This window comes from Pleurodeles waltl, chromosome 9, assembly GCF_031143425.1.
Source record: "Pleurodeles waltl isolate 20211129_DDA chromosome 9, aPleWal1.hap1.20221129, whole genome shotgun sequence".
NCBI classification, from domain to species: Eukaryota; Metazoa; Chordata; class Amphibia; order Caudata; family Salamandridae; genus Pleurodeles; species Pleurodeles waltl.
Window position 1 is genome coordinate 558,984,634 of NC_090448.1, and position 26,089 is coordinate 559,010,722.

The 26,089-nt window shown below is 43.3% G+C and overlaps 1 protein-coding gene across 1 annotated transcript in view; it reads right to left on the minus strand.

Annotated features, from left to right (window-relative positions):
- Positions 1-21,434, minus strand: part of TMEM91 (transmembrane protein 91) — a 213,677-nt gene extending 192,243 nt beyond the window's left edge. Inside the window, exon 1 of the mRNA XM_069207521.1 lies at positions 20,780-21,434. The gene's annotated coding sequence lies outside the window, so the exon portion shown is untranslated. The remainder of the gene's footprint in view (positions 1-20,779) is intronic.
- Between the last annotated feature and the right edge of the window lie 4,655 nt (positions 21,435-26,089).

Here is a 26,089-nt window from a genome sequence, read left to right on the forward strand (position 1 = left end):
TGTGCTGCTGTCAGGGGCGTAAACATAGAGGATTGGGGGGGTCCCCCATCCCTCTGCTCGAGGCCTTCGTAAGTTAGTGAAATCACCACCATAAGTGGATTTTAGTGAGACGTCACCAAACGTTGATGGGTGTTCTATCACTTGTCTCATGACGCGTGCTGCTTGTTGGTGGTGCAGTAGGGATGGGGCTGTGGAAGTGAATGTGTGGTAGCGACGGAGGTGGATACACCAGGACAATCACAGTCCACCCACATCAACTGTTGCGCTGGCAATAATGGGCAAGAAAAAACACACTTGATGTGTGTTTCTAGGTCTGAAGATTATGACTATAGCTGCCAAGGAGGAGGGGATTAAACGTGTGCACTCCCACACAGACAGTGTGCTTGGCGGCAGGCCAGGCTACCGTCAGCGGTAGCCTGAGCTTCTTTCTCACACGCAACATGTACAGCGAAGCCAGCTTCCGTGCAAGCTTCACGTAAACACACAGAGCAATAGCGCAAGCTTCAACCACTGAACAGGAAGAGCGCAACGGCGCGCGAGCGCGGCACTGAGACCAGGAGGGCACGAGCCACTTAAACACACAGAAACAGATGTAGCAAAGATAACAATAGTATAAGCTTCACTTGCAATCATAGATCAAGTAAAGCACAAACGTCAGCACAGTAAGTACACACACACACACTCTCTTTCGCTCACTCTCACTCACCCCCCCCCCCCCCCCCCCACACACACACACCTCCCGTGGGATACTGATCTGCCCAATTGTACCAGGGCTGGTGTTCCAGCACCTGTGAATAACGGACCCGATTTTACCGGCTGGCACAGCCCTGCCTCAGCCCACACCACCACACCCTACTCCCCTTCCACGGGACGGTGGAGCACAGAATGCCACCCCATGCAAGCGCGCAGCCTGTGCTGTGCTGACGCCTTCCTCTCCCGGCGTCTCTTTTCCCTCACCGCCTCTCTCCCCACACTTCAAACTCCCATTAACCGCCTGCTCAGAACAGGTGGTAAACTGAATCATACTTGTCCTGGACTCGTTAATTGCGGGGCTACATGTTGTTCCACCATTCTGGAGGCAAGCACTGACTGGAAACATTTTTTCTGACAATATGGTGCATGAATCCGGCCACCTTGTATTTGAGGCCAGTAAAGCAACGGGGGCAACAGAACAAAGTTCGCTTATTTAGAGAATCCGCCCATGTGCCTGTCACTCTCACTTATAGTTCTGTAGTTTTATATACATGTTCTTATAATCCTGGCCGTCTTTCAATGTCTGGACAGATACAGTGCCAAGATTTTTACACCTGCAGGTGAAGTGGCATAGTCCCAACCCTGGTACGAGTTTTTGTTTGTAGGGGCAATCTAGATCCATCTTGTTGGTTGCGCCGTTCATAATAGCCTAGTCTTACTTGTTCATAGAACAATTCCTCCTTACTACACATCCTCTGAGGGCAGAATTTACAAAATGGTGACTGGTGGCAGAAGACATATTAACCAAAGCACCATTGTCTATCTGAGGTGTTAGCTGATATCTAGGACGCCTCTTTCCTGTGAAGCTGAGTACTCATTTGTAGGTCTGACCTGGAGAGTCACTACACAGATATTCATTGGCTCTGAAGCAACATCTTCAGCACAAGATGTGGGATGGGAAGCTTTGTACATTAACCCCGTTCCAAAAATGCCAAATCGATGGTTCATCCCCATCATGACCCTTCATAAACACCTTCCTCCTTGAACCTTCCTAGGTCACGTGGTCTGTTTCCCTTTAGATTAACCTTGTAACTCTTTCCTCTGAGGGAGAAGGACTCTGACCATTCAGGACTGGCCTTTCTGTATCCTAACTCAAAATCAGGCTTCTCTCTGAGTTATGACCTTTATAACTGTTTAACCCATTATCTCCAACTGAGTCTATATTTCTATAACCATATCTATTCAATCATAGCCTTTTGGCTGAGTTAGAAGCTCTATTGGTGTGGAATCACGGGCCTCTTGCTAAGTGAGCATCTAAATGATGATTTAATAGTAGGTCCGGCTTTGAGAGAGAATTTGTAGGTCAATCCCATCAGGAGCCTATGTCTGAGTGAGCACATTTACCACAATCAATTATAAGCCTCTCGCTAAGTGCAACTATTTTATGATTTAATCACAGGAATCTGTGAGCAAAAGCTATAGGCCCTGTCGATCATATCTCTCTCACAAAGTGAGCCCTTCTGTAAGCCTCAGTAATAGCTGAATGATAACTTCCAAGTCCCTTCAATCATAGTCCTCTTTCCGAGTGAGGATAGCTCGGAGATATTTTAAGGCATGGGCAAAGTATACAATTGCCCAGGGTCTCCGCCTTCCAAGGGGGCCCATTGGAAAGCAAACTTTTCGGTTCATCTAGTTCACCTTTGTCTAATTATATGTTTCAGCCTCTCTCCTCTCTGCCTACCATTATGTCTGAGTCTGTCTCGCTTAGCCAAGGGGCATCTTAAGGATTTTCGGGGGCCCTTGAAAGACATATTCAACGGTTTATCTGTGAACCCCATTTCTGAAAGTTTGTTTAGTATTGTGAGGGCTTCAATTCACAGAAAATAGGCAGTCAAATTATGAACAACAGGCCCCAAAATATGTCTTGTCCGGTTCCCAAAAATCCTTAAGACAACACAGGGTTACCTATGACCAATTATTCGGCTTTTCTCTACTGAATCACAGAAATCCTTTTGAATAAGGATACCTGTGCTTCTTTAATCTTACCCCTCTCTCCGACTTCACAATGTCATTTCAATCATAGGACTCTCTTTACGGGAGCGCCTCTATATACCTTCAGTCAAAGACCTGCCTCCCTCCCAATTACCTCGGGAGAAACTCATGAGAATTCATTGAAGTGTAGAAGGACCCACATTTAAGAAATGAGTATCTGCTGAAGTATATGAGGACAGTAATACAGGAAATATGTGATAATCCACAAAAAAGATTGAGGGCAGTGTGTTAAAGAACCATCGATAATTCATTTAATTTCATCACACCAGTGATCGAAAGAAGGAATGAGGATCAATTCAAGTATAAATGGGTACACTTCAGGGGTATAGGTAGATATCCATTGAGGTACGTGAGGGAGCAATGTGATGAAGTCATGGAAGAAATGAATATGATAAATGGATGCGCGTGATGGTAGAAATGTGAGGAATGAGTACCTCCACTGATATGTACAAGGACAGTAATGTGATTAGTAAGTGAAGCTGCATTCAGGTGTATTAGTCCTGTAATCTGAGTAACAAGCGAGAAACTTTTCACGTATAATGCCTATGGAGGCTTATTTCCACATCTCTTGAAAATCACCACAAACGAATGATTTGATTTTGAACAGGCCCACCAGATGAAGCAATACTTTTTTGTAAGAGGTTTAGAGATGCATCAAATAAATTCTTTTTTGCATAAGTGTGAAGTCTACTTAGACAGGCATCGTCTTGTGTGCACAAATCAATAATAGAGGCTTAGGTGTCCTATTTTCTGCTTGCCAAATAGTGGTAGCAATTTGCAACCAGTATTTTTGCAATGTATTAATTATTTTCCAAGCCAATCTATGCACAAATGACTTTGGTTCAGAAAATTCACATTCAAAGTGGATCACAATTAGACCTACCTCATTATTATTTATGAGGTAGGTTGCAAATTACGACCCACTCTGATAGGAGGCCAGGGCAGGATAGTGGTCTGCTGAGGTAAGCCGATCACCATTTATGTGATTGCATTTCAATAAAGTAATATATATTTTAAATACAGCCCAATTTCATCAAAGAAAACAGACTGCATTTAAAAAGAAAAGTTTACTTTAAAAAAAAAAAAAGTATGTTTGATAGTTGCCAGTGGTCACGAGGACCACTGCCTACTCCCCAAAAACCTTTTCTTGCAACATTCTTAAAGGGGATGGGGTGCCCTGGGGACCATTGCCCTTTTGCAAATGGGTTACCACCTTAACCTTGGAGTCAGTGACTTTTTAATGGTCTATAACAACTATTTGAATACTATACCATTTATACATTTGAATAGGAAGCACTATTTGAAAGGGACGCCAACAACATTCCTCATCCAAATACTGATTCCTAATCCATTTCTAAACCCAATCTGTGGAGTCAGAAAAAAGTTTCAGACTCCTAAACTGGGTTTAGTACATTGCAGCAGAGTGCTTGCAACCACAAGAATGCTTTGTACACCTCACTCTAAATAACATAATATGTATTTGTATGTTATAAGTTCAGATGAGGGGATCTTGGCTAATGGCAGACTGGTTTTGCTATCCAACTCAATGGTACTCATGTTATCCACCTCGGGAAGATGAAAACCTGAGTGGCCGTACCTGACTTTGAGCCTCTGACCATGGGGATAAACACATCCCTGCAGGAGGTGAATGAATCCAAAGAGCCATCAGACCTGATTAAACAATAAAAAAAGAAGGAAGATGGTAAAATTGCTTCCAAAGCAGGGACATGTGAAATGGTTTTCTACTTGAAGTTTGTTGAGTTATTTCCAAGGACATCTTTCACTGAGTTTTGCATTCAATCAAAAAGTTATTTAAAGGCAATGGTAAACCCATAGGTTCAAACAGAGGTGGCTTCTCCATGGGGGTGGAGGGGCGTCGCCCCCCGCCAGCAGTGACTGCTGCAAAACTTTTACCAAACAATAATAGTAAACTGCGTTTATTATCGTTGTTTGGTAAAAGGGGCAGGGCATTGGGGGTGACAAGTAGTGAGAGGAAGTGGTCATCAGTCGGCTGTCTCAGGTCGACCAAACACACAGGCTCTGTAGGCTCTGAGAGCCTGCACAGGCTCTCAGCCTGGCTGGGAGCACCCTGGCTGGGCGCTCCCAGCCAATCCTGATTCTGCTTTCAGTAGCATCAGGATTGGCCGCAGGGCAGCCTGGAAGCCTGTGCCTGCAGTCGACGAGGGACAGAGGAGCGGCACTCAGCGGAGGAGGTACGTTTTTTAAAAACATTTTTAATGTTTAATTTTATTTTAATTACCCCGCTCCCTCCCCCTCCCCCATGCGCTGCCCCACCCCTTCACCTTGCAGCAAGCTGCTCCTGGATTCAAAGCACAATTACAAATCCAGTACAGTGTGATCACATATTAAAGCTATTTCAGGGTAATTGGCCTGTCCATGGAAGTTAAAGAGATACAAAAAAGGGCAGAAACAATATTTCCAGCAAAAACAATTAGTTTTGTTTATCTGTGGAGTACATATGTAGTGAAAAAGAAGCCTCAAAGCACATACCAATAATATACAAACCACAATATGATACAAAATTCTCAATCTCATAAAAATAAAAGTAACAATTAATGTAGTTAAAAGTAGATATGCACAATAAAAAAAATCATAGGCCACGTGCTCCAAAGTGCATTACCAGCTACTCTAAACATCTTGCAACATTTCTTAGACCTCATTTACTTGGTGCCAGTTCCGGGTCAAATGAGGAAAGAAGTACTCTACAACATTTTGTGTGATGAAAACAGTCTCTCAAGTATTAAGGGTAAGGCCCTTGCACAGATTGGCAAATAAAGAGGGCGACTCAAGAGTGGATCATTTCTTGATTTGGCAGTCAATCAAGAACCTTACCGGGTTCGGGTAGATGGCGAGATTTTCTAAAGGAACACAGTATCAAAAGGTACACATTTAGAAGCTTGGATTTTGAGTAAGTTGTTTTTGGTGGTATTTAAATGGGTAACTGATAGCTATCAATAGCAGAATAGTACAGTGATCTAAGATATGCTACTCCATGAATTAACAAGACTAAATAATAGGTCTGTGACAAAGAGGGCACTTTTGAAATATATACACGGTAGTGAGTGGAATTAGTCACAGCACCAATTTGGTTGCCAAAGGGCACAGTAGAATCAAATAACACACAGAATGCATCATTTCAGTATCTTCTAACTCAGTGGACCAAAATTCAAAATTAGCTTCTTCAGATTCAACCAATAGCATTTCTTTCTTACTGGCATTTTGGCACACACGGTTTATAATCAACTGGAGCCTAATGTTTGCCAGAAAAGACATTGTTGCTGATAATCGAAGAGATTTCGCATGGAGAGCTACTCAGATCTGTGCATCACCCATGTATGTTTGGTACTATAGTCCATGAAGAGTAACCAAGCAGACAAAGAGAATCATATCAATGTTAAATAATAGTGGGAAGACAACAGAGCTTTGGGTAACACTGCAAATCAGGACTCGGCAGTAGATCTAAACTATCCCATCCGATCACACTGAACGCTGTTTGATGAAAAGGAGTACAGCATTTCCAGGGCTCTGACCTACACCTTCTCTGACTACTCCGACCCCTCTCATAGCAGCCCACGGTCAATGTATTAAATGACGTGGACAGGCGGAAAGAATTAAGGCAGCTGAATGGTTATCACCATGGAGTAGGAGTATTTGTTCTCGACTATACCGCACTGCTATTTCATTTTTCCTTCAAACCTTTAATGTCTTCACTGCCCTAATGAAATATACATATGTCATTTATATTGGGGGACGAAACTTGGCTGGATTAGGGGTCTCTGGACCCCACAAACTCTACAACCCCCCACAGGACTCCATATCCCACAACACCCAGAGCCACGAGGTGTGTGCAGAGGCAGCCTAGGAGGGGTCGGGACAACCACTGACACACTGAAAAGCACTGCCTGAAATCCTGCGGAGAAGTTTGCCCACGGTGGGGTGAGAACATTGTCACAGATATCAACCGGGGGAGTTTTCAAAATGGTGGAGCCCCAGAACATCACACAAATAGGTCGGATTGTCTTTCATGTAAAGCCCCATAAGTGGGTATAAAGAACAAGGAGTGTAAAGATGCCACATTCTGGGAGCCATTTAAAAGGTTGACAAGCAAAGGGAATCAGGAAATAAATAGAGGATCTGTCACAAAACGACAAAGTATGGGCGCTAAAACATCTAAAAATATACATGACCAATGTTCCCAGTTTACTTGAAAGAGTAAGAGAAGACAGTGAACCATTACAAAATAAAGCTATCCATTGGATCAGGAACATCAGGCACTGCTTCTCTGTAATAAGGTCAGACATTGTAAGGGTGATACGCTGTACTGGCAAGATGAGAAGTTTGATTATACAGCAATCAATATGAGAACAGAAGATTATGATTCTGGGCTAATAAATCTTGATCAACGAACCTTCCCACACCAGGGGCACAGCCATACGATTTAAATCAAGCCCCTGACTTAGGGAGTACCCCAAATACAGCACATGCATATCAAATGAACCTAAATCAACAGCTAGGAAGGAAGGTATATTAGTGGCCCCACTGATACATAGCGAACAAGAAGGACTAGATGGAATTGATTGACTGGTGCCGAGATCTGGGCCTGTACCAATAGGCAGGTATACACTGGTTTCTTCACATCAAGATGAGGTAGTACAACCAAGGGGTGGTGGAGGGGTTACCAAATTGTGGATAGCGTGAAACCGACATTTTGAGTAATGACGACATAACAAACACAGTTAGGCATAAGGCTGCTCTTGTACATGATCATAGGACGTTGATTACAGTGAAACAGAGAAAGACACAATGTGATGCAAGATCTTTGAGAATAAGCACTGCTCAGCAGGCATAAAATAGATCGTTATTCAGATTGCTCAGCTGAAATGTTGTGGGATTGTGATCCAAAGTTGTAGATCCTAAGTGGGGAACTTACACTGATAATTTTGATATTCGTGCCTTTTAAGAGACGTGGACTCTTCAACTTATTTTTAGGATAAGATATGTCAATTCTAGCATAGAGGTGGCACGTTCTCTGATGGGATGACCATCAGGGGGTCTTACAATATGGGTTAGGACGTCTCTAGCGTGTAAAATAAAAAGGGTTAATCATCAGTATCAAAGATATTCTTACTCTTGACATGAGTATAAAAGGTTCCTTTGCAATGAGTCTCCTGAATATCTGTAAACGCTTTTCTAGCCCACCTCAGGAATCTGTTACTATGAAAGCTGCAGAGGATCTCTTGGAGTTCACCAATGGAGAGGGCCATTTTATCATGGCGGGGGACTTAAACACAACATTTGAACACCTGGAGATTATCCTGAATTTCACTCACAGTGAAGACGAGGAGTGGGGCATGCAAATGCTATCTAGTCCCCATTAAAGGAATGCTTAACAGTGGAACTCCAGGTTGCATCCCTTACAGTATCTCAAGGTGTCCGTGCAGGCAATGGGCGAAAGAATTCAGAGAGAGGAGCAAGTTACACTTACAAGAGGGTGAACTCCAGGAGTAGAACTGATTATATTCTACTTGACTTAAATCTATAGCCTATGGTATGAGATATGATGGTCGTTGACCTGTCAGACAGTGACCATAATGCCTTATAACTAGAGATGAAGGTCTCTTTTTCCTGAATGACTCCCTGTTGTCTTGTCCAAGAGGACCACTCATTGTGTCCACGAATAATGGCGGCAGAATAAAGTGGTCTTTCATACAGCCTGATGAACGCATACTTGCTGTATATATGGTAAAATTGTTATTGCCCTAAATACATTTAGAAAACCTGAACAGTCAAATGAGGATGTAATAAACACATTTAATGACCAATTAGTGTCCATCCAGGAGTATTTCTTTAGAATCTTTAAGGCGCAAGCGTATAAGAACCAGGGGCTCATAATGGTTTGACATAAACTGTAAAATAGCCTAACAAAATCTGTTGTGTGCTGTCAAGAGTGGGTGCTGTATGGCTACAATACCAGGAAGAAAGCTGTATAAAAAGTACAGACCCAAGCTAAAAACAAATGGGAGGTATCTGGCTGGAGAGAACTTGCCAGTGCAGCCAAGCTAAAAGACACTAGAACCTTTTTGGCATTTGCTTACCAAAAGGGTATCCTTCATTGTAAGTGAAGATTCCTTTCATATTGAACCACATACTTGGGAGCAGCACTTTACTAGTATTTATTCCACCACAGGAGTATCAGAAGGTGCCAGTAATGAGAAGGGCAAGATATATGACTTAAATATTGGGGACAATGCACCTATAGTCACATTTATCCTGGCTGAAGCTCAAGCAGTTATCAAATCAATGAAGAAGCGTAAAGCCCTGAGATTAGAAAGGATCCCTGGACATTTGTTTTGCTCCGAATTCTCTATTTGGGGATATCTATTAAATATAATCTCAAACGCTATAACTAAAGGTGCAGAGATACCAGAGACCTGGAGAGAGATGGAAATAATCCCAATTTACAAAAAAGGGGATGTGTGACCTTGCTAACCATCGTCCTTACGCCTGATTGATAATACCCTAAACATTTTTTGTAAGTAGGTATTGGGAAGGATACAATCCTGGATGGATGAAAATCAAATCCTATCCAATTTTCAGGCTTGGTTTAGGGCATCCACGTACATCAGAGAGCAGGAGCTTCAGTTTCTACTGATATTGTGGAAAACCTTTGTTATTAATAAAGGTCATCTAAATACAATAGGCTCTTTTGCCCGGCACAAGGCACTTTAACAGAGGGATTTTTAAATGTAAAATGTATCCCTGTTTTTGAAAATTTTTGGATCAAATAGAACTGCCCCTGGCTAGATCGTTTTTTTGAGACTGAGATATGGAATTGTACCAGTAACTGAACCCAGGAATAAGTGACAGGGAAGTATGTCGTCCCTGTGCCCAGTGTCAATATAAAAAAGGAGTTCCACAGGTTTCTCTGATGAAAAGTTCTGGGATTTGAAGGGGAGAGAAAACCTCCCACCACCCATTGTTTCCACTTATCTACCAATAAAAAATAGTGACTGGGATATGCAAAGGTCTATTGTAACTGACAGGAACAGCCAACATACTTGACCAATTAATGTCCATATATTGTGACAATGGTCTTCACAAGGTCAGAACTTTGGCTATTCCTTGAGGTATGTAATAATCCTGCCTACATATGTGGAGTACCCTTTTTGTCCACAGAAGTATGCGAAGAGTGGATGGTAGGCCTTTTGCCATTTGCCTAAAGTTCTGTAGTTTTATGTCATAGAAAATTGAAAAAGAAGATTTTTGTTCCCACTCTTTGACACTTTCAGGTGACTGTTGGTAATAACATATGTTGGAATTCATACAAGCCACATCACCGTGGATTCCCTGTGTTCTTAGGTTTCAGAAATGTCTAGGGTTGGTAGGTTCCCGGGTGTCAGCTAACCCTGTGTCGAAATACTGCAGAAATCCCCATTGGTATTTAACTCAACAAAAATATTTCCTGGTGTCTAGAGTGTGCATCTTTGCTCAGACCCATGGAAAACGCATCCATGACTCATGATCCCACACTCAGACAATCTAGAGAGACACAGATTTGGGCCAAGCCTTAGAATGGATAAGCTCCTGTATGAGGTAGACCGAAGGAAACTACCATGATTTTGGGAAAAGAGGTTGAAAATCTAACAAATGTTGTGTTCAGCGCATTCACCTATCCAGAAAATCTAACAAATGTGTTGTTCAGCACATTCACATATCCAGCCAATCAGGATGCCAGCAGTCTGGAATTCAGACACAGAAACCTTATAATGTGTAGATATTAAAAATATATTGTTGTGGCATGTTCTTTACAGTCCAGGGGTGATAACTGTGACTGGAATACTGAACTTATCGCCTGTGGGTACCCTGAAACCATAGAAAACTCATGCATACCCATACACTCAGACCTAGTAGAATAAAGTTGAGGGTCAAGTGTAAGTGCTGATGTGTTCCAATGCAAGGGAGACTGGCAGGGATTACAACGTTTTAGAAAAAAAAGTTAAAAGTCTAACAAAGATCATGTTCTGTGTGATTTTGTGGCCAGCCAATCAGAGTGGGGAAGGTTTAGTACCAAAAGACAGAGGCCCATGTTTATACTTTTTGATGCAAACCTGTGGCAGCGCAGGTTTGCGTCAAAAAGTTTAACGCCGGCTACCGCCATTCCAATGCGCCAGACGGGTGACATATTTAAGGAATGACGGTGGCTGGCGCTGTGGCCTGGTCAGCGTCAAAATAAATGACGCTGACCGAGCAGCAGAGGCGTAGGGAAGACTGGGGGTTGTGCGTCAAAGAATGGTGCAAGTCATGTTAGAGTCAAAAATATTGGCTCTAACCTGACTTGTGCCATTTTTTGACGCACAACCCCCATGGAAATGACTCCTGTCTTCGCAAAGACAGGAGTCATGCCCCCCTGCCGGATGGCCATGCCCAGGGGACTTTGTACCCTGGGCATGGTCATTGGGCACAGTGGCATGTAGGGGGGCCCAAGTTAGGCCCCCGTATGCCACTTAAAAAAATTAAAACATTATACTTACCTGCACTCACCCTGGATGGGTCCCCCGTCCAAGGGTGTCCTCCAGGGGTGGGCTAGGGTGGCAGGGGGTGTCCCTGCGTGCAGGGAAGGGCACCTGTGAACTGCTTCCATGGCCGGAGACCATGGAAATGAGCCCACAGGTCCCTTTACGCCTGCCCTGACTCAGGTGTTACAAAACGGCGCAAATCCGGCTGGGCGCCATTTTTTAAGGCCCACCTCTTCCTGTGCGTCATTTTGACACAGGAGTATAAATAAGGAGCAAATGCCTTTGAGTCATTTTTTGGACGGGGACGCCTACCTTGCATATTATTAGCGCAAGGTAGGTGTCCATGTTAAAAAATTACTCAAACTCCATGGATTTTCCAAAGTATAAATATGGAGATGAGTTTGCGCTGCATTTGCGTAAAACAAATTATGCAAATCTGGCGCAAACAGAGTATAAATATGCCCCAGAAACTTTAGCATATGTGGATGGAAAAACTATATCTCAGTAGCATGTTTTCATACAGGCCAGTGGTGATATCTGAGACTGAAAAGCAGGGCCCCTAAATCGGCATGTCGCTTGTAGTTGCTTTCCAAATTTCCAAAATGAAATGCACCCAGTGTATCACCTGTAGGCGCCCTGACCGATGGAAATCCAATATATGTTCAGTATTCCATTACTCCGGAAACTCTGACGAACTAATTTTAAAGTCTAGTCTTGGCAGGGATATGTTCCTGCACAAAGGAAACAGAAAGGAATTGCCATGTTTTGGTAAAAAGTGCTGAAATGTGACAGATGTCCAGTTCAGGGCATTTACTGGTCAGCTAGTCAGGGCAAGGGAGGTGTGTCGTTGACCAATAGATTCCTTATATCATACAGAATTACTATATATATATATATATGTATATCTATATATTTATACTTTCATCTAAACCTGAGTTTGATATCTGTCATAAAATTAACAGTGCACCATAAACTTTGATTCAACCACTATTTTGTGATCTGCACTAATATTACATCATTGATTGCGCAGACCACATTGCCTCTGAAAATGTACATATACTTGGTATTGTTGGACTCGAGAAGAACAGGAAAACATTTCCTTGGGTAATGTTTATGTTCAAGACATGCAAATATCTCCACACTTAGCATTGTGTCGTCGGGCTGTAATGAGATATTGATGCACGGTTTCCACCAATACACTGCCCTGAATGTGTTAGAAAACATACTTTATGTGGGTGCATAAAGGGACCAAAGAGGGGCGTGCAATTGAATAATCTAACGCTGATTTCTTGAAAAAAGCGCTGGAAAAGAGATTTACAAATATCCCAGCAGTGAAATTCTTGAGGAACGAAAATCAGACTGAAAGCCAGTGAAAAATGGAATCCAGATAGTTCTGCATTTGCTCAACTATAACCTTGTCCAGAAAGGGAAGACTTGATGTTGCGCTATTGCTCACTAGATTTTAAAGGTCAAGAGTGGATTTCACTTTGCGATCAGTAGGGCACTCGTTAAAAACAGGGGAAGGGAAGACCGTTGAAGAAAGGCATTAATTAAATTGTCATGTGTTCTGCTAACAGGCCAATATTATTCCTAATGAGTGCTGCAGGGAAAACATCATCTCTTGAGCCCGATGGTGTTAGCTTACCTACAATTTGTATTCTATCCTAGGGAAAGCCACAGGAAATTTCCCAAACTCTGCTCTTGAGGAATAATAACTTATGATTTTTTAGGCCTAATTTTATAGGTAGTCTTTTTAAAGCAAGTTGATCAATTAGATTATCGTTTTCCTCAAAATTTAAGCTCAGCCCATCAAAAATCTCTGGTACAACAGTTTTGTAGAGGTATTTACCGACGGATGGCTTGTCGTTTCATTACAGACCTTAAAGACTTCCTGTGTAGTACACTGGAGTCCTTGAATATGCCATCCTAATATCTTCTCTTACAAGCCATTGTCATCTTTTTGTAACAATAGTAACATATACAAGCTAACCTGTCATCCTTCGATTTGGACCTAAGCCATTCACCTTCAAGATGCGGCCTTCTTGTTTTAACTGCATAAGTTCAAAAGAAAACCACGCATTATAATGCATGCTACGTCGAATTATTTTCAGTTTAAGAGGTGCAAGTACATCTAACATTGATGGCATTTGATGTCAAAATCTTCTAAGGTTGTTGCTGGACAACTATTTTTTTGGCCCCCCCTAACTGGGAAATGCCCCCTTTGCATACATTATGCCTGGCGCACGCATATTGTAGCATAAAGGGTTACAAAGTGGTGCAATGCATGTATTGCGCCACTTTGTAAATATGGTGCTGCGTTTTTTGCCTTCTAACGACACATTAGCATAAAAAAAATGATACTAATGTGGCATTGGAATGGCGTTAGTGGCATTTAAATAAGCCCCTAACTTTTCGGAGCTAACATATCTTCTAGATCACGATTAATGATCTATGCATTCAAAAATATCACGGAGCATAAAACATAACTTAACAAATAAAACAGGGTAACATAACAAACCGACCATATCACATACCTTAGGATGAAATAATGCAGTTCTTGGTCACAGCTTGCCAAATTTAGAAATAACTTGTATAGGAAAAAAAGGAATAAACTTAGAAACTGAGTTAAACCTAACAAGTAGATATCCAGTAGGCAAGCATGTTATTTAACTGAAAACATTAAAGTTGATTTCCTGTCACGCTTTATTTGAAATGCACAAAAGTCCTGATAGGGGGCATGAAGGTCTCCAACTAAGCCTAACTTCCATCTCAATACATTATTAAGGATTTCAGCTATAGCAATACAAATAATGTTGTTAATGACTTAGCAACAGCATATTAACATCTCGAACTGGTGCTTTAGATGGTGCGCCTTTGATAGGTCACCAACTATAGCCCACCTGGTTAGAACTCGTTGCAAACAAGATCACTATTAACAGCTGCTGTGTTATAAGTTCCATAGGATATAATGGAACTTGTAATATGGCGGGTGGGATATCTGTCACATTTGGGACAGAGTAATTCCCTCTGCCAAGGTCGTAATCAGGCCCTTTATGTTTTTAAATTGTTTGGTCAACTCCCATTACAATGTAGCTTACACCGAAAACTTATTTTCTGATATTATTATATTATTTGCATTATTTTTATAGATAACTTCTAACCCCCCGTGAGTCATGAGCCCACATAACTTGCACAATCACAACTGTGATATTACAAGATCGGCTGTTACATTAAGTAGATGAATGTCATATCTATGTCAGGCATTCACTGCAGCACAGAAATTGCAAGGCACATTAAACAAACACAGCTCACTACACTAGGGTTCATCGAGATGCCGTGTAATTAACACTCATTTCTAATTAACTCCATTTTACATGAAGGACATTCCTGCTCAACCTTCGACCAGATTTGGCTCCATATGTAAACATCATCAATCTGATCTTTGTGCATTAGGTGACATTCAGCCTAAAGTTGTGTACTTACTGTCACATAACATACCTGGAGAGACTCTTGTCACACCCCAGGCTGACACTGAGGCAACGTGAAAGCAAAGGAAAGTCAGATCTATCGGACAGCCACAAGCAGTAATCAACCAGAGACAGCCACTGTGCGCAAGAGACTGCATGCAGTCTACAGTGGGACAGCTATAAATGTCTACAACCTACTAAGTCACAGCGGTAACAGGCACGCACTCTGCGTTGTATATCACAGGCACAGAAAAGTCAGCAGCCTGTCATGTCTAAAAACCATTATATTTGTTTGTTAGAGAGGCAGCTGACCATATACCAGAAATCTTTGAAAAGGGGAATGTATTGTATGGACAGGAGTGTATGCCTACAGACAGCCATGTCCAGTGCTTTATATAACAAGAGTGCCGGTGCCTGAAGCTCTGGTTAGAAGCCCGTGGCCGGTGCACTTAGAAGTGGCACACAGCATACCAAGGCTGGAAGTCTTAAATCCACCTCATGCATCCACTACCAGATACTCTCTCTCTCTTGCAGCTGTCTTTGTCATTGCTCTCTTCCTCTTCCTCTGTCTTTGTGATATCTGATATGTGTCTTGCTCTCTAGAAATAACCTGATGTGGAAAAATGAGTGCCGGGCCCAAAAAATTAGTGCTGGTGCGCTCCACAGGCAACCACCAGCACAAATTAAGCACTGGCCATGTCCCTAGGGCACCGAATGCGATGTGATGTATATCAAGTGACGGAGGTCTCTGCAGCAGGTCATGTCATATGGACAGGAAATGTGTGTAGATCATAAGAACAGGAGTGTCTGCAGCCTGCCATGCCCCAAAGGGCCCCAAAGGGCACTGTAAATATTAGGCAGTGGTGGCCCTCAACTTTTTGAACAGGTGGTGCACTGAGGTTGAGATTGTGCAGCATCTAGCAAGCCCGCACAGGAAACCTTTTCGTAGAGGTTGGTGCCTTTCGCTTGTCTGGAGCATACTTACTAAGGCTGTCTGTAGCTAGGCTGGTCCAGAACAAACAAAGCATACTAGGCTATACCACTTGTCAAATAATGGAAAACAACAGACTCAACACAAACAGTTGACATGACTTTTGCTATGGTGGCGTGGAATATGACATAAGTGAGAACTGTGTCACAACTCTCACATTCACTCACTCATCCACCTATACATTCCTCTCCGTGAGTTAAAGACCTCCTCCAATGATCGGTGTTTACATATATCACTTATGGCTTAACTGTATAGATTCTGCTCTTGCTGCCTTCCGCGACAGAGGAAAGTTACTTTGCTACTACTATGGTGTGGGAAGCATAGCTTGCACTGCTGATTTGTGAGTGTTGTGTGATGGGAAATGTGTGTGCTGCTCTAGTTGTCCCATGAAGAAGAGAAGCCTGCACTGTTTCTGTCCAAGGTGTGCTAGTTCTATGGAGAAAGGGTCTTTCCATTGCTGTTGCCACATCTAATAAACAATGGAAGCATTGAATGCACTTGTCTAACATACCCTCTGAACTTAGTACTGTTTCACAACATTTGATGAGAGATTCACGGACCTATAGCCCTGAGGAAGGTGGCTAACCCCACATGGGCATAAAACAGTGTCCTATGCTTAACTCTTTTAGATTTATTCTTGTGGTTGGGAGACATCAGTAAAAAAACATTTTCAGCTCACCCACAAATAATGTTAATAGATTTCACAGTTTACCCAGGACATAAATGTCAACATATGGGGCATTACCTTACCCCAACTAAAGACCCCATAACTAGGGGACCAAACAGCTAGCGAACAGCATTGCTCTCAGATGCTTCCGAGTGGTAGAGGTGAAACCGCCTGTTGAAGCATCCCACACTCGAAGAGCGCTCATCAGCCTGTGTGAGTACATGAATGTACGATAATTCCATAAGAGTTTGGCTGTTTCTGTATGCTTACCGCTACAGAGAACATACCATGCTCCTTTACTTCCTCACTCTCTATTTAGTGTGTTAGCTACCGGTGTTGTACCTGTTCTATATATGTGAGAGAGTAAATTGACATTACTCCTCCTACTGCCACATGATCTTTACTCATTGTTTGTGTTAGGGAACATTGTGCTGCTGCTGTCCACATTGTAACTTTGTTGTGTTGTGAAGCTTAGTACAAACCTTTCCACTACTCAAAATACAAAATCATTTGCATTGCCAATGCCTGTTTTAATGCATAATGTGAATGAAAGACTGAACTGTTACAGAATGTGTGAACAAAGTAAACGTTTGGATTTAAGTGTGAAGCAAGCAGTTTTTCAAATGCTCTAGATCACGTTGTAACATTTCAAAACATAGCTGACATGGCTCCATGCCTTGTTTAACAACTTTGGCCGATTCTGGCATTGTATCCGGTATCACTTCGCATACAGGAATGTTCAGTTAGTGATGACACTGCTATAAGCAAAACTATATGCCCCATAATGCAACATGCTGTTGGGTGAACATCCAGGAACTGCTGGTGTTATGCCACAGTGCCACTTGACAGAATTGTGAAATGCGTGATAAAATTGAGTTCCTGACCTTCTGCCTTTTTCTTGTTGCTAGTCATGGGTGAAGGAGCCAAGTGGCTGAGAGGGCAGAGTTAATCTTTCAAAAACAGATGCCAGCCTCTCACTTCTGACTGACGAACACTGCACTCCTTGGATAAATAAACACCATAGTAAAAGTCAAACGCTACCACAATGCAAGCAACAGCTGAAGAGAGACTGGGAAAGGAAAACAATGTTCCAGTATCCCTCTTCCTGTGCCTATCCTCCATCTAGAGGTTGGTTGATTCAGGTGGAGGCCTTGAAAAGCCATGGTGATGCACCCTACCTTGAACAGGTGCAGCATGTACTGCATATTCTGCCCTGCACACGCCACCAGTGAGATTAGGGACAGCAGTGAGTCTGCAGGCTGGCCTGTTCCAGAAGACACTGATGTCTGTTTATTTCAGATACACACTACCACATACTGGAAAACCAGAAGCCTCTGAAAGGTACTATGTGTTGTGTGGCATAAGGACAGGGTTGCAAATCTACAGTAAGTTGTGTTCCAGAGGACACCGAGAAGGACTTTTGGTGTATAATCAAAGAGATTGGAGTGTTCGTCTGCAGCCTGCCATTTGCCTACAGCCTCCTGTGCTTGCAGACACTGGAATGGACAGTTGGTGTACATCATGTTGATGGATGTGGATGTCTACACCGTGCCATGACACAGAGGACACTGAGAAGGTCTGTTGTCTATCAGACTAAAATAGGGTCATGGTGTCTATCCACAGCAGGCTTCTTCAATGAGTAGCTCAAGAGCTACTGGTACCTCTGCAGCTGATTGTAAATAGCTCTCCTGGGTGCAGCCCAGCCCACTAAATTAAATGCTTTGGCTTGGTCAAATTAATATATGTATACTAAAATTGTAAAGCATGTCTGCAATACAAAGTTGACTGTATTTTTTTAATCATGAACTGATGTTTGGAAAAAAATGGTTTACTTTGTAAGATATATTTAATGCTTTTATTTGAGATATTAATCATGAGACGTTAGAGAGATTTCTTATTGATATTTTAGTCTGGTACCAGGGACATTACAGATATGGTTGTTATACATTACCCATGTAGAGGTATTCCAAATTGGCAAAGCATTTTTATGTGACTGGTGACAACTTTGTCTAAGGTAATTACTGCTGGTCATTTTGCATGGAGTAGCCACTAATATAATCTTGTCTGATATGCTCACTGTTATGACAGTCGTAACAGTAACTCTGGATGATATTCATTCAACAAAAGTTGCCCTTATTACGGAAAAGGTTGGAGATTCCTGATCTACAGCCTGCTGTGTACCAGAGGGCTTTGAAAGGGACTGCGTGTTGTGTATCAGACGGGCAGTAGCCTATAAATCTACACTACCTTACACATGAGGAGACTGAAGGGGGCCAGGTATCTGCATGTCAGGTGGACAGGAGCGTCAGTCTACAGCTCGAGTACGAGAGGACGGTAAAAGGTACTGGGTGTCGATTATCAGAGAGGCAGTACCCTAATCCCTACAGACTGCTTTGCTCAGGGGCACAGAGTGGGATCTGGTGTTCACTGTTGGAGGGACATCTGTAAATCAGGGGGTCAGGGGTGTGAGCTGAATATCATAGGGAAAAAAGTGTGCCTACAACCTTATGTGTCCAATAGGACACCAATGTTTGTATATGGCAGAGATAGGACGGTTCCATTACCCCATCAATGAAATGTCAACAAAGACAGAGGCTGTCAAACATATTTCACAGGTGCTTGTCGGATTAACAAAACCGAGGAGGCATTGATTGGCAGGTGCTGTGGCGGTATGTCAAAGGGATGGTACATAAAAGAGTGACAGTGATTTGCAGGTGCCAAGCATGCACACCCGAGATCCCATGAGTAGCCCAAAAGATCATCAGTGCAGAGACAGTTGCCCATCTACCAATGGGGAGAGAAGTGTCATAAACAACACACTACCCTAAATCAGATTCAGGAATGGTGACTTCAGACTCTGAGTTTTCTATCTATAACCCATCTCTATGATGAACCAGTAACTGTTGTTTTATACGAAGAGAAGATTACACCCATAGACTAACATTACCATAGACAAAGAAACTGCCAGTCATAGATATCTGTAAGAGGTGCACCAGCCTTCAACACGTTACCATAAACCAGAGAATGCAGGACAGACATCACAACGGGTTCTGTCTATGACCTCACCGCACAGTCCAGAGACTGGCGTGTGTATGAGAGGGACAAATCTTTCTAACCCTAAACCTGGGCCGCCCAGCTATCGATTACTGTGAGAGGTGTGTCTGTCTGTGGGGAATTACCTTAAAAAGGGATTATGGGACACCTATCACAGGGAAAGCGGGTTCTACCTGCAAAATAACTTTATGATAACTAAAGAACTGTGCATCATAGGATCGGTGATTACACTTCTATCCCAACATTATCATAAGCCAAGGTCTGTCAATCACTTGTCACTGCAAGACGCATGTCTGTTTCCGTGCGTTTCCATCAACCAGTGACTGTGGGATGAACATCTGAAAGATGTGTGTCTGTAACCAAACAGTACAATAAACCTGTGATTGGTTGTGCATCACATGTTCCCTGGCCAAGCATTACTGTGAACCAGGAACTGTCAAACATTTATCACTTTCTGTACATACATCACATAGAAAATCTTTCTATTAATGTGCACACGGCATGGAGAGACATCAACGCCTCGTCAGGGGTAGTAAGCGCTATATAAATACTATTACAATACTCTTACAATCTACATCCATTGCCCAATATTACCATAAATCAAGGGCAGCGAGACGTAGTCGAAAGGACACGTGACTCAAGTTGGCCAAAAATTCCATAAACCGGTAACTCCATCTATTGTCGAACACAACTATAAACCACATTATCTCAGAGAGAGACCCACACGATCTAGTAAACACGCAGGAACGGCTGCACATCATAGGTACGTGTGCCCCCCTATGCACCCATCATAAAGTGGAGACTGATGTACATGTATCACAGGAAGAGATTTGTCTAGTACAGCAAGCCCTGGGAACACAGCCAGAGCTACCCACTACATGCCACCGAGGAATGTGTGTCAGACTATTGGGCCTTTTACCTCAAAAGCGAGCAGATCATGCAGACGCTGAAGATGGTGCCTGCAGCATCTCAGCAGTTAACCTGAACGTCACCAGTAAAGTCTGTGAAGGAGAGAAGAGCTGGGCAGGGGAAGGTGAATACTCTACAAGCCTGTAATGTTTTTTAATTACTGTAGTGCAAGTGCGACACGAGGAGTGGAGATACTGTCCAAGGTACGTGCACAGGGCAACCAGGGCACCATAGCTGCCAATCGTAGGCACAATTCATTTCCACCACTTACAACACACGCACAACAATCTCAAATCAGCAACCTCGAGGAACCCGACCTCACAGGAAAACGAGAAAACTTTCTCTAGCTTGAACACACAGGAGAAAGGGGTGCCCTGGCTAGCTTTCCGGATAAACGGTGCCAGCTCACCTGTCCTCACGCACAGACGTCCCTGGAGCTTGTCTGTCCTCTAGGCGCTGGCCACTCAGCTTCCAGCGCACACTGTCCCTTAGACAGAGCTGCCCCTCCGCCCGCACCGTTCCGTTCCACTAGATAGGGGCTTGCTTCTACCCTCGTCTTGGGCACAGCCGTCGGACTTCTCAGTCCAAGGGAGCGGGTGTCTCCTCTGTGGTCCGCTGAGCTCCCGGCGTCTATCTGCTTTCTCCGCTTTTTTCGCAGCAGCGCTGGGTTTTACTGCTGGAAGTCTCGCTGGTCCTAGCTACTGGTTTTACCCCTCCCGTCTCTTCCCTCACCCTGATCCTCACACAGGAAGCGACAGCGCGTGAGGGGAGGGCGGCAGCCCCCACCCGGTCCGAAGTCCGCGCTGTCTCTGTCGCGGAGCGGAATATCCGCCTGGTGCCAGTGACAATGTGAAGAGCTCGAAGACTAGTGTGTAAAGAGCCGATATGACGACAGTGACTAAGTGTCTCTATCGTGAAGCACAAACACCTAACAAAAATCATGGCACAGCGATGGTGCATTATCACAACACATATCTCAGTGTCAGGTACGATTATGAAAAAAAAAACTTGTCCAATAGCCGTTGGCCGTATGCCATGTGTCACACTATCTATCAGCCAGTTCTGGCTTTTAGCAAGGAACATATTGCATTCTAGGACTCATGGTTCCAATTTTAGACTAGGAACCAGGGTTTTATAAATAGCAGCATGTGTAATGCTGGTGCGCAAAACGCCAGGAGACACTGAAGGAGCTACATACTTGAGGGCACCTGGCAGCTGTATATTGTGGCTGTTCTTTGAAAGCAACGAAAAACTGCATTTTTAGTGTACACATGCCTAAACACAATTTAAAACATTTCACATTGTAGGCAGTTCGCCTCAAGTGAGCCCATGTCAGGTTTGATAGCTTTGTCAGTTCTGGTCTTTTAAAACACTGAGTGTTGGGATTTTAAAGGGCGCCCCTACAATGGGAAAAACGTGAAACCACAAGTCCCAGAATGCAACATGTTATTGCCTAACTAGCCTCGTAAGGTTGAAGGTGTCAAGGGTGACGTGCCCATTTGCATTTGGCGGTTATGTAATTAGCTGCAAAAATAAACTTGGGGTCACCACTGGTCCCCAACAGGTAAGCACACCTACGCGGCAATAAATGTGAGTGATTGTGTCAGGGTGGTTGTAGCCGCCCAGTCCCTCCTTCAGTCGCTTAGATGCACGCGTGACTAGGCTGAGAGCTTGTGCCGCGAGCTCATGCTGGTCTCCAGCTCAGGGGGCGTACGGATCGCGACGAGCCGCTATCAGCGCTGCAGGGCCCCGGGGGCGCCTAGTGCATTGCCTGCCCCGTGACGTCAGTCAGGATTTAGGGGGCGAGTGTTTCGGAGTGGAAGGCACGCTGTACCCGGGAAAAAGACCAAGAAGGAAGATTCCCGCTAGGCCAATTACCAGCCTCATAAAACAAACATTGACGAGAATAATACTGGCTATCACGCCGGGGTTGTGAAGATTATGAATACTGACTGGTGCTCTCGAGAGGTGGTAATCACAGCCCTTTCATCAAAACCGACAGAGTAGAGTTAGTGGCAGTGCAAGTGCTGTCCTTACGACCATGACAGGTGCTGGAGAGACAGAACGGCTGTGTGAGGTGCGTCCGACACAGCCGGTATTGTAGCACAGATAGTCGGCCCGAATCCAAGCAATTTCAATGGACCCCCACTTCCCCGTTTGGGTACTAAAAGAATGCCATAACTGTGTTGTAGCGGGCCCTGTACAACCACAGGTCTCGGCAACCTTGCACCTCCTGCATAATGAATAGTTAAGCTAGGGCACACAGAACAACAACTGACCATAGGCAGCAACTGTGCAAAACAAACATAAAACAGATACACCCATAGCTGGCAAGTTTGCCCTTGGTATGTGTGTGACATTTCCACGTACATAGCGTGCTTATGCGTGACATTCCAAGCATTATGAGTGACATCTATGTGTGACACGTTGAATAACATTTTATTGCATTTTCCATCCTTGTTATGTTAATTTCAGAAATAAACTTTTTTGCATTACAAGGGACTAAAATATGCATTAGTGTAGTCTAGCTGTAAAAAGATATATTTCTTTGTGCATTTTTATTATCATGCTATGAGCCTCTTTCTATGATTCTAACTAAACTGGATTCTGTAAATTGGAAAGCAACATCCATTAAGTTAAACTGCACTGTCCGCGTTTCACTGAGAAATGGCCTCAGGACCTACAACAGTGTAAATAGAAGCATCCTTACTTCTCCCTCACCGTGCCCCGGCTCCTGTGACAATCCTTACTGGTAGTCTGAGACTGCTGGGTGCTGATCTGTGCCTACCTCTGTGCACAGGTGGACTGACCTGCCCAAAGGGCAAAGATGCCTTCTTTCAACTGCAAGCAACATATGTATACCCAACACACACAGACCAGGAACCCACAAAACACACACAGAACAGGCAGCATCAGCTTCACAGAAGAGCAGCAAAAGAATCAGTGGAGGAGTAAGCTTCATTCTGTACAGTAGAGCAGAAGAGCCAGAGTCAGTGAGCCCTTCACTAGCATACAGAAGTGCCCCAGCAAAGGGGATGGAAATGGCAGTGCAAGCTTAATTTTCATACAGCAGAGTGACTGAAAAACCACTGGCGGTGCAAGTGGCTCAAGAATGTACAAAAATTGAATGTGATCGAAAGGGCTGATATGATTCAGCTCACCTGGCTCCATCAAGCCTCACATATCCCCCGAACAGTTGGTGTTACGTGATACAGTGTCTCAGAGCCAGAACACCCTTGGAATTCTGATGCTTTTTTGTTTCACATTGCTTATCCTAACCCAGTGGGCTATGCCCAAACTTTCCTTACCAGCACACACTCCACTGGCCAGGCAGCAGGACAGGCCATTCTGCACACTCACATGCTTACTGATAGTGATCAATCAGTGTCAAGGGGAGGTGGTCAGGTTAGTCTGGTTGCACAAACAAATAAAACATTGTCCAATCACAGTGAATCAGCCAGCTTCATCATAACTTACCAGAACATCTACTGGGTGCTGAATTTCGTCTGGCCCACTTCTACTGGTAGCCTCACGAAAAATAGCAGAGCTGATATTATACAGCGCAAAAAATAGGTAAATCAATCATCTTTTTTAATAAGTTGATCTGCGTGACAATATTGTTACTTGCGGTAATGTGGTATATTGACTTACATTGACTTAAAATGCGTTAGTATAAAGCGAGATGTGTGACGCTTGCCAGGGCTGATACACCAGAGGCACCACCTGGGCAGTGAAAGTACAGGAAGCACACATACAAGTGCCAAAAGTTCCCCCTTCCTTATCTCTCGCCCCCAGCCAACCACCACAAGTAGTTGCAAAGCAAGCTTCCTTCACTTGAATAACAGTAGCAGATAACAGAAAAGCTAGTGCAATGCATTTTTCACTGCCACTCGATTGGCAACAGAAAGCTAGCAAAAGGCGGCAAACATGCAAGCGACCCTGTCCGCTTCCCTCACACTGAACATACAGTAGAAATGCATTGTTCGCTCAAAGGTAACAAGCATTTGCAATGCAATAGGTCTCACATTTGCTTGAGTTAGAGCTATTTCCATTGTGAATTTATAACAGGACTTTTCTTGCCACATAAATTGGTCAACCCTGTGTCATAATTTTGTATTTTCCTGCCACATAATTCCAGTGGCCCTGCATATATCTAAAGCACTTCCATATACCTTCTTCCTCTATCTGCAGCCAAAAATGAAAATGTTGCCATTTAGCATCCTAATTTAATTGTGCCATGCTAATTCCAATAGAATACCACTTTCACCACCCCACCATCAGAGTTGCTGGCTGGCTAACACAAGTCCCCAACAAAAAGGCACAAGACAGCCACGGAGGAGTAACAAGAGAAACTAGAAGGGTCATCAAGAGTGTTCAAACAGTCATAGTTTAATAAGGATGTTAAGTTGGCCTGAATCATGGTCATAATTGCAATAAGGAGAAATTAATAAAACATATACAATTATCATGCAAACCAAATAAAAACCTTTAGCAGAAATAAACATTGGCATTAGAATGTAATGCTCAGAATAGCCCCTAGAAGACACCGCAATGAAAATAGCATTTGAATGAAACATGGTCACGTAACCAGATAGTTAGCCACTAGAGATCATAACCACATGAAAAGAAAATGTCAGAAAGTATTGCAGTGCAACCAGATATTTAGCCCTGAGAGGGCATAGTGCCTTACACATTTGGGAGCTGACAATCCTATTGCAAAGATATTGTAAACAAAGCCCATAAAAGACAAACCACTCCCACCTATAAAACAAATGTTCCAGCTAAGAGAGAGCTTAAACAGACACTGAATGGTGGGTGGGGTTATTATTTTGGGGTCCCCACTAACATAGTGGGAGGACCCAAAGATGATGTAGAAAGAAAGAGAATATTGTCGTGAACATTTTTGGTAGTGGCCCCATTGTCCTATGACCACAGCAGGTTGAATTATAAGCTAAAATGTTTTCTAAAAGTAATGGCCTATAAAGCTTTATGGGGCAAGTTTCCCAAGTGCAATGAATATTATAGTATCAACTCTCCTAATGTGTCAGAAGAGCCGCTTTGAGGATTTCTGTGTTTTTTACATATAGCTTTTAGCAATTACAAGTGTATCTGTGAAAGCTATGGAGCGTGAAGGGGTAGAGCCAAAAGAAATTACTCTGATTAGGTAACAGTGTGAACAATGTGACCAGCGCTTCAATACTGCTGATGGAGTTTGCGCTGTTCGAGCTGTGAGCACCATGGCCACCATGGAGATCGAAGAGGAGAGACAAAAATTAAAAAATAGATTGCCCACACTGAAGTATATCAGCAATGATGCAATAATCCATGTAACACCGTCAGTCTGCAAGACAGTAACGAAACCGCCCCAAAGCGGGACAAATATAAAGCAATTACCAATGACATCAAGGGATTTTCGAAAGGCAACCCCACGAATGAGTGTAAGTGATGGGCATGAGATGGACATGGTTAAAAGCCCACAGAATACTTACAACAGGCCAAAAAGCGCTTGCACGCTTGACCTAACAATATAAATTTCTGCTTCACACCTGCAGTGCCTCACTTTTTTCCCGTTGTTCGAGGATTATTTTAATGCAATCTGACCAAGCTCTCATATGCTTAGTCCTGTATTCTAATGGAGATGCTCAATATAGCTAAACAACTTCAAATGTATCACTTGACATGTGTAGTGACAATTTAATCATCAATAACTCATGACCCA